Source organism: Eulemur rufifrons, chromosome 28 (assembly GCF_041146395.1).
Source record: "Eulemur rufifrons isolate Redbay chromosome 28, OSU_ERuf_1, whole genome shotgun sequence".
Taxonomy (NCBI): Eukaryota; Metazoa; Chordata; class Mammalia; order Primates; family Lemuridae; genus Eulemur; species Eulemur rufifrons.
Genome location: NC_091010.1, coordinates 8,873,726 through 8,895,600, shown reverse-complemented (window position 1 = coordinate 8,895,600; position 21,875 = coordinate 8,873,726). Strand labels below are relative to the sequence as shown.

General features: G+C 40.3%; 1 protein-coding gene across 5 annotated transcripts in view; it reads right to left on the bottom strand.

Moving 5' to 3' along the window:
• The window catches only part of NRG3 (neuregulin 3), a 1,030,680-nt gene that overhangs the window by 997,866 nt on the left and 10,939 nt on the right, over positions 1-21,875 (bottom strand). The gene's annotated exons all lie outside the window — the stretch shown is intronic.

The following is a 21,875-nucleotide window of genomic DNA, read 5'->3' as shown; positions in this document are numbered from 1 at the left end:
ACGTCGAGGCAGAGGGAAGGTTTCACGAGAGTCTGTAAGGGACCAGACCCTTTTCTTTCAGTTCATGATGGTCGTGGGGGTGTGCCAGGGGCCACCCTCTGTGAAGCAACTCAAGCAGCTCTTATGCCTGACTTTCAGGAAGTCGTCTTGCCTTAGCAATATCCTCACGTCATCACCACAATACCACCGCCACCACCACCCTCATCACATACTACCATGGCCATCATTATCATCACCCCCTTAATGCCACCCAGGTCCTGGATTCAACAGTGTCCCTCCAAGAATTTAAGGCCACCTGGAACCTGTGAATGTGACCTTATTTGGAAATAGCGTCTTTGCAAATGTAACGGAGAGGAGATCGTACCGGAGTAGGGTAGGCCCTAAACCCAGTAGGACTGGTGTCTTTATAAGAAGAGGGAAATCTGTACCCAGAAACACAGACACACAGGGGAGAAGGCCATGTGAAGGAGGAGGCAGAGACTGGGGTGCCGAATCTACAAACCAAAGAATGCCAAGGACTGCTGGCAACCTCCAAAAGAGGCAACAAAGGATTCATCACTGGAGACTTCGCAGGGTGCACGGACATGCCAACACCTTGATTTCACGCTTTTAACCTCCAGTGCTGTGAGACAATAACTTTCTGTTGTTTTAAGCCACCCAGTTTATGCTCCTTTATTAAGAAGGCACTAGGAATGGTGCAACTCCCAGCACCTCCCTCAGCCCCATCACTCCCACCACCATCCCCAGCACCTGTACTGTGAAAACACAAAGGCAGAGATAACTCCAGTAACTCCTGCTCAGGCCAAGACTGGGACTTAGCTTTGGAGGTCAGCAGCAGACTCCGGAAAATGGACTCATGTCAGAGCCTTAACCATGCCTGTCTGGCCCCTGTGCTTCTTGAGGTTACAGACTCAGTATCTCTCCTTTTTTATCTCTGAACTTCTATTTTAAGATTGATGTGTCCACTTTTTCCCATTACCACACAGAGAGGAACAAAGGTTGTTTGACATGAGAGAGATATCCAAGATCAGTTATTTTAATCTCATAATCATAAAGCTGGGAAAACAGATTTCAAAAAAGGCAAAATAACTTGTACAAAGCCAATGAATCAGCTTCCAGCACAATCAGATCCAGAACTCAGATTACCTGACTCAATCAACTCTACAAGACTGCTTGCTGCAGAAATGGGTATAGTATGCTTTAATATTTACTATAGAATATTAGGAAGCAATAAGTGAAAGGCATGAATGGTCCTCACCCGGCTACCAATACACAGGCTCATTGTATTGGCTCATTAAAGTTTCATTTAACTTTACCGGAAAAATGTGTGAACTGGGCCCAGAGATAAAATTCACTATGATATCACTGGTGATATCAAATGATGACATTTAAGAATGATGTTTTCTAGTAGTAGCAATACACAACTGAAAATATTTCCACTGCTAAAAAGTATATCCCTAATATTAATTCTATGTACCTGCATCAAATTGAAATAACTTGGAGGTCTTCTCAAAACATACGTGAAGTAGAATTTTTATCAAGCAATCAGGAAGAAACTTTAGAATTATGAGAGCACTGATGAGTATGTTAATGAAGATTACATCATGCATCTAAGCATAAACACATTGAAGAGGGCCTCTGTATTCTAAAGCATCTGGTAAAGACCAAAAAGTGATAAACACAATTAGGCATATTGATTCCTTTTATCTTTGAAAGTCATCTCATTGGACTAGCTTTCAGTCTTAAGATGCAATCTCTAACACCGAAATGAAAATTTTCTAAATCCTAAAGAAAACTTTGGAAGAAGGGTATTGAGTAGTCCACAATTTTGGTGTACACACTGGGAAGACCCACTATTAAAAAAAAATGAACTCTTAAGATTAGTTCCCCAGAACTAGATGCAATTCTGTACAACCCAGCTCCATATTTACGGTTAAACAGTGGTGATCTCTGCAGTTAACCAGTTATTAATAATATGAATACTCTCAGCTAAAAATATAAAAAAATCCCAGCTTCCATAATATCAGTTCCTTTAGAGATAGTTTTATCAGAAATCTCTTTATTCTTTAACCAAGTTGTACTCAGTGTCATAATGCAATTAAGATAGTACTACTCTCATTTTAAAAAACGATTATATGAATAAACTAATAACACACATACTTCAAAAATGTAACCAATCAGTAAGGTATGTGCCACTATAAGATTGTGAATTACTAAGTATGTATAATCTAAAATTCCCATCATCAACCACTAGTTCAGTCTCCACAAGAGAATTCACCCACTAAAATACAGTAATAAATTCTTTTCTAGTAAAGCAGTAAAAAGAGAGCTTCGGGCTTCTAATTAATCAAATGTATATCCGGAAGCTACTGTGTTTTCTTTTAGGTAGTGGAGGTAGGTCCCCTATAACTCTAAGAAGAAACAAATAAGAATTCTGAAACCAAGTCTATCGCTTATTGTGTTCAAATTTGTTCAAAACTTGTTCAGATTTGCTACCTTTCCTAAGAACACACGTCCTACCCAAAGTCTAATAGGCATCTCAAATGTAACAAACTACTGACTTCCCCACTCCAAATCCCTCCTACTCCGGTACTCCTCTCTCCACAAGTACCACTACCATTCACCCACTGATTAAAGAAAACAAACAAACAAAAGCACCCTCAGGTCGTACTTGATTCCTCTCTTGGCCTAATCCTTTTGCCCTTGCCTGCTCCATGCAAATCTTTATTGTAGACACTACCCTTAAAATACCTTTTAAATCAGAACACTTTACACCCACTCCTCTGCTCCCACCCCAGTGCATATTAACAGCATCTTTCACCCAGAACACTGCCGTAGTTTTCAAATGCTCTCCTTGCTTCCACGCATGTCTCTGTTTCATCTATTTTCCACCCAAGCCAACCACACCCCTGCTCAGCAGTTTCCAATGGTTTCCCATCACAGAATCAATTCAAAGTTCTAGCCGCAACCTGACCCTGGCTGGCTCTCAGATCTCAGGTGCCGCCATTCTCTTAGCAGCCCACCTCGCTCCAGGCCAAGTCACCCCAGGTGCCATGCTGTTTCTGCACAGGACAGACACTCCCCTGACAGGGTCTGGCACATGCTCTTCCCCCTGCACTTGCCTTGCAGGTCCTTTCTCAGCTTCCTCAGACCTTTCTCAAATGCTGCCTCCTTAGAGAGGCCTTCTCCAACCACCCAATTTAAAATAGTATCTGCAACAGTATCAGTTGAATGAAGGATGAACTCTCCACTGAAATGACAATTGTGATTTAGGATGAAATGAGAGCATATGGAAAAGGAACATCTGGCTGCATATGGCATAGAAGAACAGGGTCTCTTTTTTCTTTGAAAATGAAATTTATGTTGTCAATGTAGAAGATCATCATGATGATGGTGGTGATAATGATAACAACAGCAACAGTAGCCAACACTCATTGAACACATGCCTGGAACTATTCTGAGTCTTTTGTAATCCCAGCCGTGGGTGAACTGTAATACCCATTTAATTCTTGCAACAACCTTACAAGGTAGATACATTATAAAAAGGTACCCTTTATAGATGAGGTAACTAAGGCAGCAAATACCCAGAAAAGCCTACTTGCCCCCAAATAATTAACTAACCCTGAAGGCTTTAAAAAGAAACATGACAGAACAAAATTATAAAATATAGGGCTATAGAAATATTTAAAGTCTATTTATGTTTGTATAGGGCTGCTTCCTCCAATAAATGAAAGATGGCCCAAGAGATTTGGAAGAGTCTTAAAAAAGGCAAATTCCAATTATGCAATCACAAATAATCCCAGCACAGAAAAGAACAGGACACATTCAATCCAGCCATAGAGTGAGGGCTGATTTTTAAAGGACATGAAAATTGGGCACAGGGCAACTGCTTGCTGATTACCAGTAATAGCCTGTAAGAACAGAGTAGGAAAAGTGCATTACTTTCCATAAAGAGCTGAAAATTGTGATAGAAGTACAAGAGTAATCAAAGGGTCCCTTAAGTTATGTTCTATTGAATTGCACAAGGACCTTTTTCTGTCTCCTGCTTGGGCTATACGAATTGCACTAGCAGATGTAAAAGAGAATATTGTTTTCCAACTCTTCTCTGATTCTAATGTCTGTAGAAAGGCTGGAAAAATATCTAGTAAAAGAACACTTCACACCACAACCCTCTAACTTAGGTCTGTGGTCCAAGAAATAATATATCCAGGTAGCCAGAGGGTTTGCAGATAAGAGCATGTTCCATAAAGTGAATGAATAGGAAACCTGGATAGTGGGAAAAGCTGCCAAAGAACTCTGAGGACAGATGAATAGGCTGTGATTTTCAACAATGGGAAGATGATAGAATCCAAGACCTAGGAAAAAAATGAAGAGTGGCTTGTGAGTGTATAAAAAACGGAAACAGGGATCACTTAGGGCCAATGAGGATTCACGAAGAATGGATCAGGCCAAATGAATGTCATTTCCTTTTCTGATAAAGTTAGATAGTGGTGCATGATGCTAAACTCATGAATGGTACGAAGCTGGGAGGAGCACATGACTGAACGAAAGAGTCAGGACAGCCCCTTGTGTGGAGACCTGGTTCAGTCCCGGGCTTAACAATTAGGCGTAACTTCGATGATAACAATAGTTACCACTTCCCAGCACTTCCCATTTGCCAGGTGCTGTATTTTAACACACAGCGTCTCTTTTCACTTTCACAGCCACCCTCTGAGGCAGGTCCTACGATATCCTGACCTTACCCATGAAGAAACATGGGCTGAGAGAAGACGGATGGCCAAAGATCACCATTGTTTACAAGGGCGGTGGCTTGAAAGTTTCGGATACTCCCAAAGTGTACCCTCAGGGGGCTGTGGGCAACATGAAGCCCTGTCACAGGGAGGGGGAAAAAAATTGGTGATTTATCCAAGAGGTGAAAAGGTCCAAAGAAAATAAGACTGTGGTCCTTACATAGGCGAAAGTCTGCCGGACAGACTTGTTCTTCTGGCTCCAGAGAGCAGAGTCAGGAAGATGGGTAGAAGGCAGAAGCAGAATTTGACTAAGAATGAGACAGCACTGCAAAGGATTAGCACCATCTGGGAACAGAAGGAAAAGACTACGGAGACCACGGGCCTTAGCACGGAAAGAGTCAACGCAGAGACTGGGCAGCCATCCCTGTGAGGGAACAGTCAAGAGACTCAAACAACGGATGACAACTAGACTGAGAGCCCATCAGATCTCCTCCCAACTCCGATTCCATGGGGATGTAAATCTGTGACAATAATTATTCAGATCTATTCTGCAGTCTCAAAGGTAGATATAGTCATGTTTATTATCTGGGTCATATGATGCCCTTTCCTGATTAGCAGTTCCCAAGTAGCATCAGTAACTGATGCAAATATTTAGAGCGAGGGCTCAGTGCTCTGCTGGAACCATTGAATAATTCTGCGTCCATCTTTAGGTATTAACATGGAAAACACAAAACAGTTGAACATGTTTGTTTTCTTTCACTCTGCACCATCGCCCTGAAACAACAATGATTTGTACTATTGCTTGGGCAAGGCCTTTTGGAGACAGCTAATGAGGCTTCTGAGCCCTGGTGGCTGAAATCCTCCAGATGGGTTCACTGGACTGTTTGAAACCATGCAATGCTGACCATATGATATACCGGTTCTCTGCAAACTTTTATTTTTCAACTAATATTAAGCACTATTAGCCAAACAGAAATACCAGAGACGGCAATTTGGCTGGATTCAATGTCTCCATGCAACATTTATCTCCCTTCTGGAAGTCGGTTGTGTTATGTTTACACCAGCTTATTTAATTTTGTTTTCCTTTATCATGTAAACCCACTACTTGGGCTATCACAAGTTAGAGTTGAGAAAAACCTCATACATGACTTGTACCTAATCTCTTATCAGAAACACAGCTGGTCCTATCCTTGTTCGCAGCATATCTGGAAATGATTCTACATGCCGTGCGCCTGTAGGTCAGGTGGTGAACACAGGCCTAGAGGACAGGGTATATGAGTCTATAAGAAAACAACAACAAAAAATCTATTTCCTTATGTGCCATATTCCACGTAGTACAAATGTCTTTTGAAATATTTGAGAATCTAAGTAGATACTTCATGGGTGACAATGGAACAGAGATTTTTAAGCCATAATGCTGGTTACAAAACCACACGCTTCCTATCATCAGCAGGGAGAATGTAGGCCAGATACTTAACTACTCTTCACTTCAGGTTCCTTTTCAGTGAAATGGAGATAATAACAGTACCTGCTCCATCACACAGTTCTGAGAATTGAGTGAGATGTTGTCTATAACCCATGACAAGTACTTAGGAAATGTTCAATACAGTGTACTTAATTGTCCACATTAATATTATTTTCATTGGTTGCCTTTAGGAAGCTAGAAGGTAAAATCCACTCCAGTGCCAAAGATTTTAAAGCAAGAGAGGTAGTGGTTGTAACTACTTGACTTGCAAATGCTGTCTGCACCCTATGGCTAAGCCGCATATCAACCACCTGTCCTACCTTTGCTCAAGGCACCTCACTCTGCAAGCCAGGTGTCTTAGCTCAGGCTGCTACTACAAATATACCAAGGACTGAAGGACTTAAAAAACAAACATTTCTCATAGTTCTGGAGGCTGGGAAGTCCAAGATCAAGGCTTCGGTGGATCGACGTCTGGGGAGGGCCCCATTCCTGGTTTATTGACAGCCACCAGCTCCCTGTATCCTCGAATGGCCAAGGGCAGAGAAAGGAAGCAAGCTCTCCCCATCTCCTCTTATAAGGTCACTGTTCTTATCATGAGGGCTCCACCCTCATGACCTAATTACATCCCAAGGGCCCCACCTCCTATTACTATCACAATGGGGGTTAGATTTTAATATATATGAATTTGGGGGGGAGGGACATTTAGTCCAAAACACCAGGGCTCCCTTAGTATCAAGCACATCCATAACCTCTTTTCCTAACTCTTTTCCATTACTTTAAGAAAGTCCTCTTTCTCTTTCCTTTATTTAGAAAGGAAATCTCAGGAATTCAGCTGGAGAACCATGCCTGTGATGTACGCCTGTAAGAAAAAGGGAATATCCTGTGCCCTGTGAGATCAATAATCCAGGGATCAATGAGATAACTCACAAAACATGCAGAGACCACATTGCAAATTTTATGAAAGACCTCTTCTACTCAGTAACCACAATTACACTGTGTCTAGAATCCAGCATCATCCCGGAACGTACCTCAAACCCTTCCCACAAAGTGGACACACACACACGATATAGACCTGCTGGGACTGCTGTTAGGATAAGTAAACACAGAGAGAAATGCAGGGCCCAGAGTGTGCCCACAGGTAACCATCATTTGTGTTCTTTTTATAAAAATCATGAGATTTTCAGAAAAGACTAACCTTTCCCCCCACTTCCTACAATCTCTCCTCTTTAGAGTTAATTATTGGAGTTTGCCAAAGGTTGCTTAATTTTAAGATCTAATAAACTGAATTTTTACTATCCAATAGTGAAGGTGTCAAATATGTAAAACATGTATTTTATTAACATGAAGCCAATATTCCCTATACGGAATCACACGTTGGCCACATTCTCGTTGGCACGGGCATCCCTGGCTCTCTCTACTGTCAGTGCTGGGAGCACAGGGACAGCTGCAGGTGGGCTTCCCCCTACTCCTCAGAGAGTGGAGATAACAGTGCTGGACACAGCCTCTCAGCCTCCAGCCAGGGCCACATCAGCACGGTCACTGGGGCCATGTGTGACCACTGTAGGATCCTGATAGTCTACATGATTCTAACACTGCACCCTCCCTGCCCCCGCCTTTCTCTCCTTTTAAATTTCTATCTGGGGGTCCCTACCTCACCATGGAGAAAGAGAAAGACAGTAATGAACTGTCTTGAAATATCAATAAACATTTCATTTTTCACCTAAACATTACATTGTATCAGGACATAGCCTGTGTTCATTATGTCACTGATGAATATCTGGTAAAAAATAAACAAAAAAACTCATATAATCTTGAGAAAAAAACATTCCAACAAAATCTCTTCTAAAGTTTTTCACTTTCTATTATTGCTATTACTATTTCTAACTGGAATAGTAGAAACTGTCAGCATTTCAGTTATATTTCTGGATAACTAATAACACATGTCCTGAATATTTTCACATTTACAAAGCACTTTCTCTAATTTCCCAAGGAACCTAGCTATCATTTGTAACACTTCCTCCTAGGGCAGCAAAATTTCCTAAATTATACCTATAAAACATACAAATTTTAGGGTAGCTTAATTTTAACTCTAAATTTCTATGTTATCAACATGTAAATATCTTGACCATTTTACAGACATCTAGCTAAATGAAATTTTCAGTGACTGTGGCAATCAGTGTCCACTTGAGAATCTCAGCATGACCAGAAGCTGCCTTGCTGGGATGCTTGTCTAAACCTAAGGACGTAACACTGGGTACCACGTTCTGCAAACTTACTATTCACAAAGTATTTGTTTAGGAGTCTCAGACTTTCCCAAATTCATTTGGCTTGATTTCTGGAGCAATTCAGAACAGTAAATTTATGTGAACCATTAAGTGAAATTATTTTGCCAAATTAGCCAAGCATTTATAGGAAGAAAAAAGTGTGCTAAAAGAAAAAAAAATTGGTTTCATACATTTAAAATATGTAAACACATGGCAGACTTTCCCCCCACTTTTCTATTTGTTTTGGGGAACCAAATGTCAAATTCCACAGGTAGTGTCAATTACAATGCCGCTGGCTGTGTATGGCAAACATTCAACCATCAGAGTCATCTGATTGTGATTTTAAAGAAGTATTAGCAAACCTTTGCAAGTATTTCAAGATGTCCAAAGGTGGGACGCCTCCAGTTGCCTCCGAAGCTTCATGGAGTCAACAAGGACCAGGCACCTCATCTCCAGGCCTGCAGTTTTATGGTCCAAGGAGGGCTGCAGTAGCTACAGGCTTCGTGATCCCATTGAAAGGTAACAAGTACAGGTCAGAACACACAAGCTCTCCAGCATTTTTTCTTCCTTTAATTAGAATAGAAAATACTCTGCTGCCTCCAGCACATTCCTCACCTTTTATTGGCCCAACCCCAGGCCAATCACTAACTATCAAAGGAAACAGAATTACCACAGATGGCTCACCCCATCACAGGTTACAGTTCATACCAATGACCAGCACATCATCAAAAATGATGAAACTATCTTAACATCTATTTATTATTTCTCCTAAACTAACAAAATGTGAGGTGAAAAACTTCATTCCATGAAATGAAGTTCATTGGTAGGAGTAGAGGAAGTACTGCAATAATATTAAAGAAATTCGAATACAGACTATAGATTGCACAACATGACTTCCCACTGGTTATCTATCTCATTTAATTCTTATAATGTCTCTGAGAGGCAGATACTATTATTCCAGATTTGGAGAATCATTATTTTAAAAAGCCTCAAAATTAATTCATCTAAAATTAAGAACTTACTTATAAATCTCTTTTAAAACGCTATTTCAACTTTTGTTTTTAGTAAAACCAAGGAAGAGCTGAGCTGAATAAAAAATTAAAGAAATTTAAAATGAGATAAAATGAAATTTAAGTAAAAATTTTAAGAAAATTAAAGTTGATCATAATCCAATCACTTAGTAAGAGCTAGTATTAACAATTTGGTCTATTTATTACCAATGTTTATTTTCTAAAATATTCCTGCATAACTATAATTATATATATTTTTAAGCCTGCTTTTCTTAGTTCACATTCTTTGGTATATGTTTTCTCACCCTATGATTTTAAAGGAGTGATTTGTAATGCCTATACAGTAGAAAATTTGTGTTAGCAAACCTTAGCAAGTTATTTCTGTGGTGAATTCCCTTGCACAAAAAAAAAAACCTTTAACCACATTTTATTTTATTTATTTTGGACAGAGGACTAAAAGTGGAATTACTGGACAAAGATAAGGATACATATTGAAATATTTTACATCAAATCATACTCCGGGCCATTTCACCCTGCCTTTAATAAAGCTGAGTATCATAATAAAAATTTTTGCCAAGCTGTCAGAGACAAGAAAAGTTTAGATCTTCTATACATAATTTTTCCCAGATAGTAGATTCAGCCAACCCCGGAGACAGGGAGAAAATCCAAGCCTCACAGTTGCAGTGGCAGCCTGGCCTCAGGCTGAAGAACATCCAGTGCTTGGCTCGTCTGGGAGGAGCCATCTGGGAAGTCTCCCTCTTCCTGGTCTTTGGCTGTTGCCCTCTGCAGGGGTGGAGCCCGCTCATCCCCCGTGTGGCCAGTCTGACGTGTGCTGAATGAACAAGGGGTCCTGGCCGGCTTGGATCTCCAGCTGCCGGTGCTGGTGGGAGTCATGGGATTCCGTCCCCGTCACTGTAACTCTGGGCTTGGCCTCACTTCCTTCCTTTTTCTTCTCCAAAGGCTGAGGGCTGTGAGGTCCCACTGAGGTGACCCCACATCCTAGGTCCGGGGCCACTACTCTCACAGGATTGGCAAGCCATCCCTTTCTTTCTCATAGCCCAGCTGCCCACAACCCTGGCAACACATCAGAATCACCTGGGGAACTTCATAAAGCCTACCGATGCCTGTCACCCCCGCTCCTCCCAAAAAGAGATTCTGATTGGTGGGGCCTGGGCATGAGGGTATGTATGTTTTTGTAACTCCTCCATGTGAGTCCGAATGCACGCAGGGGTGAGAACTCGTGGTAACATCCTGACCACGCTGCATCTACAAGTGATTCCCCCCAAATTATATGTGGGAATTTCCTAGTCTTCAGTGCTGACAGGGGTCTCCACATCCAGCTCCTGCCACCACCACCCTTTTTCACATTGCTCGTTATTTCAATGGATATCTTCTCCCCTCCCTTCCACACTCTAACCAACGCCTATTTCAAAACATCTGCTTGCACACCTAACAAGCACGGAGAATACCAGATGCTTAAAACTACTCTTTCATTTCTACCCCACACCCAATCCTGCTCATCTCTCAGCCCTCCCCATCTCAGTTAATAGTGCCCCATCCCTGCTCTTATTCAGGACAGAAACTTAGGAGGGAGTCTCAATTTACTCATCTCTGTTTTTCCTTGAATGTAAGTCCTTTTTCTCACCTTCCAGGGCACATCCAGTCTGACAGTGCACCTGTCCCACCACGTGTCTCCACTCTCCAGTCTAAGCTGCCAGATCTTGTGGCTGGAACAGGACAGTGGCCTTCTCACTTGTCTTCCTACCACCCAGTGCGGCCCCCTAGAGTGCAGCTCCACACAGCGCTTTATGTTTTTAGAATCTAAAGCATATCAGAACCTTTCCCTACCCAGACCCCCGTGGTTTTCCATTACAACAAAAATCAAGTCCAAGTTTCTCTTAAGCCTACTCTCCCTCTCCCATTTCACTTCCTACCACTCTTTGGTACGTTCACTATGTTTAGGCACACGCTGGCTATTTTTCTGTCCCTCAAGGCCCTTGAACTTTTGTTTTTCTGTTTCTGGTACCCCTCTGTTTTAGGTATTGCCATATCTGGCTTCTTATCATCATTTGGGACTCAGTTCAACCACCAAGACCTCACCTAAGGTCTACCAGATCACCTATATAAATTCACACTTCCTATCCTTTTATCCTATTCAGCCTTTCTCAACGGTTGGGATTATCTTACTGTTTTACATGTCCCTGTCTAACTTCTCTATGAGAATGTAAGCTCCAGGGGAGTAATGCTTGAGTTAATCTTCATCATTATGCAGCCTGGGGTGCTGGGTGCCTAAAACAGCATCTGGCAAATAGTAGGTGCTTAATAAATAGTCGAAAAATGAAGGATCTTGAGACAGGCTGTGTGGAAGAGGAATTAGGCATGTTTGTTCATGCCACTGAATTATCTGAATGGTTTCATTTTCCCCTTAAGCCATGATAAACATTTTTTATGAAACAATGTTTCAATATAAACAGAAGAAAACAAAGCCCTAAATTCTTATCCTCTGGAAATTAAATCTATGACTATACTAGGACTTTTAAAAATATTTATATGGAAAAGAGGAAAATGAGAAATTGGAAAAAGTCAATGAGATGAATTTTACATTTCTCCAGCAATATAAATCATCTTACTTTCTTTTAGCATATGAAATTTTGCATAACAATTTGCAGAATTTATCAAGATAAACCTTGGAAGAAATGCTTCCGAAAAGTATTCTCTACTCAGCACTGAGAATCAGTTCTTAAGAACAATCAGCCTGAAGAGAAATGGCATGAGGCAGGATAGTGAGAAAATGAGAGAGCGTTCTTTACTCTTCAGAGGCACATTTCATCTTCTGCTTGTGTTTAGTGTATCAAAAATTGAGATATCAGAGATTGACATACAACTCAGTTTCAAACTGAGCATCCCACAATTCTGGGGCAATCACACCGAAAGGGCACGCTGGTTAAAGTCTGCTTTTCTCAAAGGCTGAGAAATTCAAGTCCAGATGCTTGGAAATGGATATTTTTCTAGTCAACACTGTTGTGGGATTTAAATTTTCACAGCATCATTCTCTTCCTCTGTAACAGTGTTTTCTAGCTTGATTTTTTTTTTCCCAAACATCAGTTCCTATGTACAGTACTTAACATTTAAAATTAAATTTAGCTCCCAAAATTAAATTTTAGAATTAGCTCATGGCATAAATAACATTCAGACTCTCATAATGATTTCAATTTGCCCCAGTTCCCATATAGTCAAACACCACTTAGCTTCCAACGTGTGAGTTATTAATTTTCGAAGCACCTTGGTTTATCAGATGGTTTGATATCTACAGACTTCGCAGCAGCCTTATCTGCTAAGCAGCAGCCATCATGTGAGCTTTTGCAAATGAGGAAATTGAGGCTTTAGAGGCTAACTCCACCAAGCTCAGGTATCTAAGAAGCAGCAAATCCTAGATTCAACCTTACCTTCCTGACTTAACATCCACTGTTCTTCCTACAGTACACACACTCCCACATACATACACATGCACACACAGACTCATTATAATCACATCTTTAAGAGTGTAACTATGATCAAAAGAAAAATAGCTACTATTACATGCATTCCAATTCTAATTACTGATTTTCAACCTAATTAGATGGTAACAGTATCAGATAGTGGAAAACAAAACAAAAAGATAACAGCCACATTAAATGAAATCTAGCAGTCTACTGAATTAAACAGTAGGGGCTTCCTTTGGGTGGCTGGACTTAAGACTGCTGAGGGTATTTGGACCAATCATCTGCATAAGCAGGTCTATCAACCTGGGGGTGTGATTAGAATTTATCTGTCCATAATATCGCATTTTCAATTTGTTTTTTTAACGGCAAAAAAAAGGATAGAGGTTAAGGCAACATACCTCAGTCTCGAACTGTGATGCTTAAAGGATAGATCTGTCAAAGCCTTAACAGAGTCAGATTTTTTAATCCAAATCAAATTACACAGGTTCTGGTTCAAGTGTTAGTGGTTTGCTAGGGAAGGGCAGCATCTCAGCCTGACCAACCCATCCAGACAAGTGAAGCGCTAAGTCTCCTCGCTCCTCATGGAGATAACGGTGAGCCCAAAGGAAGTGGATGCCCAAATGCAGGGAGCTACTTTTATAATGTGGCATTTGAAATGCCAGTGTCACTGGGTGATTTGATGTTCGCCCACCTCCCTACCGCCCCTGGAGCTCACTGGGTCTCCATGGCACTTATTAGCAGGAGCAACAGTGGACTCGCGGTTGCTGGAGGCAAGTGCAAAGCAGTGCAGGCCGCGCTTCCCTGGGAGCTGAGCCTCATCTGCAGCTCCTCCCACACCACGGAGCCCCACAGTGGAAACAAAGTGGGGGCGGGGAACCTGCGGCCTCAAGGCCACACATGGCCTTCCAGACCCCCAAGTGCAGCCCCTTTTAATAAAGGGATTTGTTCTGTGAAGTCTGGATCCAGTCAAAAGGCTGCACTCAAGGATCCAGAAAGCGACACTTGGCCCCAAGGTTGCAGGCTCCCCACCCCTCTCACCGAGTGCTGCAATTTAAGATCTCTCGACTATTTTACAATTATTATTTTTTGTTTGTGTGTATGTGTGTGCGTGTGAGAGCTCCTATTATACACTGAATTGTATCCCCACATGCATATGTTAAAGTCCTAATCCCCAGTCCTCAGAAGGTGATGTATTTGGAAATAGGACAAGAGGTGACTGATTTAAAATGAAGCTCTTAGGGTGAGCCCTAATGCAATCTGACTGGTATCTTTATAACAGAAATTTGGACACACAAAGAGGCACCAGAGATGTGTGTGCACAGAAGAAAAGACCGTGGGAGGACAAGTGAGACGGGCCTCTCACTCCTGCAAGCCAAGGAGAGAGGCCTCATGAGGAAGCAACCCTGCTGCAAACACCTTGATCTTGGACTTCTAGCCTCCAAAACTGTGAGAAAATGAATTTCTGTTGTGCAGTCCCTCCAGGCTGCTGGTTTTTGTTATGGCAGCCTTAGGTGACTGATACAGTCTCTAAGGTCACTTAGTCAACAACATTTGCAATTTAGATGTTATCTGCTGACTCCAAGTGATCCACCCATGATCTGCAACACTGTTCCTGGATTTCGGGGCGGGGTGGGGGGGGGGTGGAAATTCTTAGTTACTAAAGTACACTGGGCAGTTTTAGTACTTGGTACTTCTAGGCCTCATCTCCCCTGACAGCATCCCTGGCTGCCACGAAGCCCTGGATGATGCAGAGAGGCATCAGACACATAGTCCCTGGGGACAGGAAAGGCTCACTAACCTCCTCCACAAACTCCACCTTCCATTTTAATAATGTGCTAACAATGTTTATTCTCACTTGCAATTAGAGAAATGCAAGACAAAATACCAACAACATACTGTTTTAAAACTAGCTGGCACACCTGCAATCCCAGCTACTCGAGAGGCCGAGGTGGGAGGATCACTTGAACCTAGGAGTTTGAGACCAGCCTGGCAACACAGGGAGACCCCCATCTCAAAAAATAAATAAATAAAAATAAAATAAATAGAATAAAACACTACTGTCTGGCTGCCAAACGTTTCCTTTGTTTGTTTTTTGTTAATGAGATGCAACACCTAGAACAATCACTGGGTTTATGGAAGAATGGACATTTTAACACTTTAACGGCAAGAATATGGAATATTCAATCATCTTAAATGAGAATTTAGAAATTTGAGATTTAAAAAAAAGTAAACTTTTTTACATATGTGTTGGCCAAAATATCTCCATTCCATACTATGGATGTTGAGGGCAGAATTTTATATAGTGACCAAACTAAAACAAAGTAAATTCCCAACAGGTGATAAACTCATTATATTTTACTGTATCAATATACATCAGCGCAGAGACATTAAAGATAGGGTTTTAGGTATTTTAACATGAAAATATTTTAACATACAGTGCAAAAAGCTATCTGTAAGAGTATTAAAATATAATTTCAGTTTTGAAAATAAAACATATTCATAAAGCAAAAAATTGGGGTAAGATGCAACAAAAAAACATTAGTTTTCTCTGGGTGATAGAACTACAGCTGACTTTTACTATCTTCTCCTCTTATTGCTTATATTTTCTAATTTTCTATAGTGAACATGTCCTGTGTAATAATAAAAAAAGGCAAGTGGGAGAAAAAGATAAAAAATTAACTAGTCATTTTAAGTTTGAATTAAATGACACTGATGCTGTCACAGCTCAGAGCTGTGTTCTAATCTAATGCATAGAACCAGATTCTGATATCAAAATCCCCTTGGAACCAACATAAAAGGAAGTACTACTGCCTTACATTAAGGCAACTTTCTAATAGGGCCCTAGAAATAACATTTCTTAGTCCTCTGTTCTTCTTGTAACACTCTTTGTAAAATTCACCAACTAGGAATTCTGTTTAATTAAGGGCATGAGATATTGTGATTATATCTAAAATAGGATGACTTTATTTACACTTCCAAATAAAATAGTAATTCCTCCAGAGCTCCTCATACGCCTATTTTTGGAATCTATTCACTTTCACATATAGCTACTTACATAAAATGTGTATAAAATACACACACACACACCCATACACTTTGCAGTAACAGACCTATAGCTCGCTACCAAGCTCTACATCTGTCAGAAGACTGGGAAGGAATTCTTTTTCAAAGTTATAAACAAGCAAAGTTCACCTGACTTTAAGACTTAATCAAGTCCCACCTATGTAGCATATAAAAACATGGATATTATTAAATGTTGAACTGCCAAATGTCCCACCAAAAATATACTAACAAAACAAAAACAAAAACTTGTCTGTGTGTGGTGTGTGTGTACGTGCATGTGTGTGTGTGTGTGTGTGTGTGTGTGTGTTTATACGTGTGGAGAGAGAGAAAGAGGAAGGGAGGAAGCCAGGAGAACAAGTTAATTCAAAAAATTCCATCGAAATTTTAATCTCGAGTTTAGAACCCTGGTCTCTTGGAATCTTTGCCACATCTTGTCCAGTAGCCTCATTTACAGAAGAACCACCTGAGATTCTAGAGATCAAGTGGTTTAGCCTGAGATCTCAACAACTGAGTAGCAGAGCGAAGCCTACATTCTCCAAACCAGGCTGGGCCTTCCTACTGTGGCATAATTACTTTTCTCTCTTTCAAAACTGGTGTCCTAATTACCTTATTACCAATTATCCATGGAAGCAAAGAAGAAAACAAACGTCACAAATACCAAGATTATACAGAGGAATGACAAACTTCCCTAAGAGAAGACTCTCCAGCCTCTCCACATTTTCTGTGGAAATCACCTCCCAGAATTGCAGAGGCAACTTCCTCACGTCATTTGGGGTCTATTGTTCACAGGTCACAAAATGGCAGAACATCTAAGCAAACATAGTAGACTAGTCATACGGAGATGAGGTAATAAGCCTGGATAATTTACAAACTTCTCAGTCCATGCTCAGATACCTAAAGTAGGCTTACAGAGGGTATATACTCAGGAAGTAGAACCATACAGTCCATTCATCAAACAGGTCTTTGGGAATAACCTTCCTTCTTTGAATTCATCACTTTCCCCCATGACACAATTCTTCTTCATCAAAAGAAAAAATATTCTCAAACATTCAAATAGCCCAACTTTCCTGGCATGAAAGCATCTCTATTTTGGGAAGCTCAAAAGATACACCTGATTGCATGTACCTGATAATTGAAAGTTAAAGTGGTCTTTCCAGCACAGCAGTGAAAAGAAATTGACGGAACTGCTCGAGTACTCTTCCCCAAATGCAGCATGTGTGATTTATTTTTATGCAATTCATTTCATACCTTGTAGCTGATATCTGGAGGAAAGGAAGCAATTCCACTAGGGGGAACAGATGACTTCATTTGGCAAAGTAATAAGGTCTGGGGAAATGTGAGAAAATTCAGTGGCAAACTTCAGCAAAGTGTTTGAGTTTAAAAGTATCACTGGCCAAAGATCACCCTTCTCACTGGTTTGCTCACATGGAGACTTTCCTGTCAGTATAAAGAGCTCACTGGCCATCAATTCAATTCTATTTTTGCAATACATAAAGACATTCTGTAGCTGAAAGTTAAAGTCTTCAAACCTCCACACTTAGATATGCAGCTATTTATGGCAACCAGGATCAGAACACAGATATTCTCTGTGAATCACATTTTACAATGGTACAAACACACTGTGGAGTACCAAGGAGCTGAGAGTTGCACATTGGGTATGTCTGATATGTATTTATTTTTGTATATGTGGATGAGAGGGACAGAATGCAAACATCAGGGAAAGAGTTAATTTTGAAAAAAATGTCAGATATCTATAAAGCTTTGTTCAGATAAAATTAATGTTTGCTTTTTAATATTTCTTTTCATATCAGTGCTCAAATAAAATATTTAAGTTGCTGCATCCCAGCATCACAAAGTCCTTAAGATTGGTAACATAACTTTTTAAAACTTAATTTAGGGTTTCAAATTTTACACAAATTCTACAATTTTCTCGCTTCTCCCACTCCAAACAAATAAAACACTATTGCTTTTAGCCACTTCAACTAGCTGAAAGGCTTAAAACCCCTTGCCATTCTGGAAGGTAACGGTTCAGGCGCCAGGCCCTGCACAGGTCAGATGCAGAAAGTCTATCAGGCAGGAGGACTGCGCCTTGCAAGCAGCAGGATCTACTTGACCTTTTCTCTTTAGGGTTAACATTTTTGTGTTATCCAGTCATTTAGAAGCAATAGAGCTCCTTAGACTTTTACAAGGCTCAGCCATTTGCAGTGCATTGTAGGAAACAGCATTTCATTATTTATCATAAATTACTCAGAGCTGCTCACGATGCAAGATGAGCATCAGCGTGGTACCACAGAAGGTCATTTAGAACCCTTACAAAACCAAGTGATGAAGAGGAAACAGATTTAACACTGACTTTGCTAAAAGCCCGACCTACAGCTTTGCTGCCTTCCCTTTCAAAAATCTCTTTTGATCAAATACAGGACCCAACAAATAACTTTAAAGAATTACCTTTACCTTTGTCTAAGTCAATAAAATGGATAAACTAAAAATATTCCAAGCACATAACACTAGTATATGTCAGCTGGCATATTATAAATGTTCACATCAGTGAAAATTATCTGATCAGTGAAAAATACAGGGAAGACACCACTGGCTATTAATACTAATTTAACATTTGCACTTACACAGTGCTACAGCCCCTCTATCTGGTAACAACGAGCAACCAAGTGAGCCAGCAAGAGTGATGAATCTGAGTCTTATCTGAAGGTTCTGCTTTACAGTGAACAACGTGGGTGACACAACTAATTTTAGCTGCCAATATGCAAATGAACGGATGTGGTTCTCCAGTCTATGGCAGGCACTCTCTGGCAGGCCCTGTGAGAGCCTCATCTTACACAGATGCCCAGTATTTTCCCTCTCTCATTCCTCACCCTGTGATGAGTGCAGACAGAATCAACAGCAGCATTCCTTTCAAATGCTACGCAGCGTCAGCATTCAATCCCAAAAGGTGCTGAGTGGCTTCTGCAAAGAGGACTTCAGATGGGACCAGACAGGTGATGTGGCAATCAATTCATAAAGGAGTTTTTGCCTCTGAAAAATCTGAAGGCAGTCACAGGTTAATTCAGGTGAAGCAGTGAAATCAAGAGTTTCTTCTTGTTGATTCTCCGTGTTTCTCTACTTGCAAATTTTTAGATATTCGAAAGCTGTTATTTTGGGTTAAATCTAGGGCAGTGTTGATGTGACTATGGATAAACTAAACATTCTTAAAACACGCCAATTCTATGGCTTCTTGCAGCATTCTGAAGAGGTACTGGAAAGAAGTCAATTCTTAAATATATCTAGCACAAATCAGAGACAATATCTTTAAATGATTTGGAACAAGTTAGCCTCAGAAAATCTTTAAAATCTGCCATTCATTCCTCCCTCCAAGTTATCCTGGAAACCTGGCACCTTTGGAAAATACCACAGATATTATATCACTTCCTTGCACCCATCCTTACTGTGGCTTAACATAGAGCCAAGCTATGTCCTCCCAATCCCTCCCTCCTTAACCAAGCCCTGAGTGGAAGAAAAGGTGAGGCCCTGTCTTCCCCTCAGGCCAGACCCCTCACTGGCTCCCACATGGGCAGGTACATGCAAACTTCTACCTTTGTTCATGATCTTTTTCTCCCTTGGCCTCAATTCTCCCTTGAAACTACCTTTGTCTGCTCTAATCACTACTTTCTGAAATGGACTAATATACTTTTCAGTTGGAATTACACATTTTAGCACTTAATTATTCTCTGGTACATATGTTCTTGTCTTCCCAACAAAACCACAGATGCAGATGATGAATTATCTGAATTATCTTTCTGGTGTATCGCTCACTTTAATGTTTGCAGAATTGGCATAAAGCCACTCTTAGGACACAAGTATGATTTTACATGTGTAAGATGTGTGAAAAATGTGGTGACTTATGTTGTATCAAAAACACTCCTGATACAGGTGAAAGTTCCGTTTAATACAAACACAAAGGATCCACTCCAAAAAGCTTACGTCAAAAAGGAGCATGGGTATGTGTCCCCATGAATTCTCACTAAGAGGGAACCCTGAAAACAAAGGAAAATGCTGAAGCCAAGAAGATCCTCCTTACACCTACTAGACTATAAGGCTTGAAAAACAAACATTCAGAGCTACAATCCAGTATCTGTAAATGGAAAAATCCATAAATTCAGGCCATCACCCTGGTAGCATGAATTGGTAAAAATCAAAGGAATGTTTTTAAAGTTCTCCTTTATTTTTGTAGTTTCTATTGATGTACACAAAAAGTATACAAATCATGAATTTTGACAAACTGAACCACTCATATAACCAGAACCCATATGGAGAAGCATATTATCAATACCACTACAGGGACCTTGGTTCCCCTTCCATTCACTGCTTCCTCCCCAAAGATAATGACAATTTTGACTTCCGGTAAACATTAACTCATTAAACTTCCATCTACTATATCCTTATAAGGTCAAGGCCCAGGGTAAGACACTCTGCCTTCAATAAGGCATTATTTCTCCTGAGCAAATGGAAATGCGTTTGTATTTCTACACATCTGCATTTCACAGCAGGAACCCAACTCAGTCAACACTTGAATGCTGACACCACCAATTAAAACTGTGGTCCCTAACCGCCAGGCGTAGGACCAGTACCAGACTAGTACCTGTCTGTGGCCTGTCAGGAACCAGGATTTACCGCTGCTCTCAACGTGTGCTTCCCTGCCTGAGCTCCTCCGCACCCCCCCTCCACGTGGAAAACCTGTCTTCCATGAAACTGTCCCTGGGGCCAAAAAGGCTGGGGACCACCGAATTAAGACACACTCTTAGACATAAAGAAAAAAAAAAACTCCACAGAATCAAGACCAATAATTGAACTGATTCATGAAGCTTCGTTACTTTTTTCAAAAGTTTAACAACTTCTGACTAGAAAGATAATTTGTGACCCTTAACTAAAACTTAGAATACAGAGAAAAATACAATAAATTAAACAGTATTCCTATTCTACAATCTAGAAATAATCACCATTAACAATTTGGTATACTTCTTTGAACATAGTTACTCTATATTAAATACAGTAATCAATATAGCTTAATATGGTTGACATTTTATATAATTTTCTACCCAAAAGTTTTAAATATTATATAAAAAATATTTTCCAATATCCTTATATTATGAAAAACTTAATGGCTTTTGTTACATGAGTAAACAAAAATATATTTATTATTTATTTCATTTTAACCTAAAACATATAAATGTACATTCACCTGCCAAATATTTGGATATAGAGTTCATGGTTTTTCTCTGATTAAATATCTGTTGTCTTTCTCATGAAAAACCACACCCATAATGTATATCGTGTATTTCTGGTTCAGTTTATTTATTGTGCAGTAAGAACTTAAGGTGCAAAACTATCAAAGTATATATGTCTTATGGGTATATAAATATATTCTACCATAAATGGGCTCACAACTTCTTCAACAAGCATTTTTTTAAATGACTTATTTTTATGAAGTACATCCAATGTAATCAACTTAGTTTTAATAGAAACCAAATGGCCAAGTACAGAGGCTCGCCCGTAACCCCAGCATTTTGGGAGGCCGAGGCAGGAGAATCACTTGAGGCCAGAAGTTTGAGACCAGCCTGGGCAGTGTAAGGAGACCCCATTTCTACAAAAAACAGAAAAATTAGCTGGGCCTGGTGGTGCACACCTGTAGTCCCAGCTACTTAAGAGACTGAGGCAGGAAGATCACTGGAGCTCAGGAATTCGAGGTTGCAGTGAGCTATGATCGTGCCACTGTAATTCAGCCGAGGTGGCAAAGCAAGCCTGTCTCCAAATAGAAACCACAATTAATAAATAGGTTTGCATAATACTTAAATACATTACCTAATTAT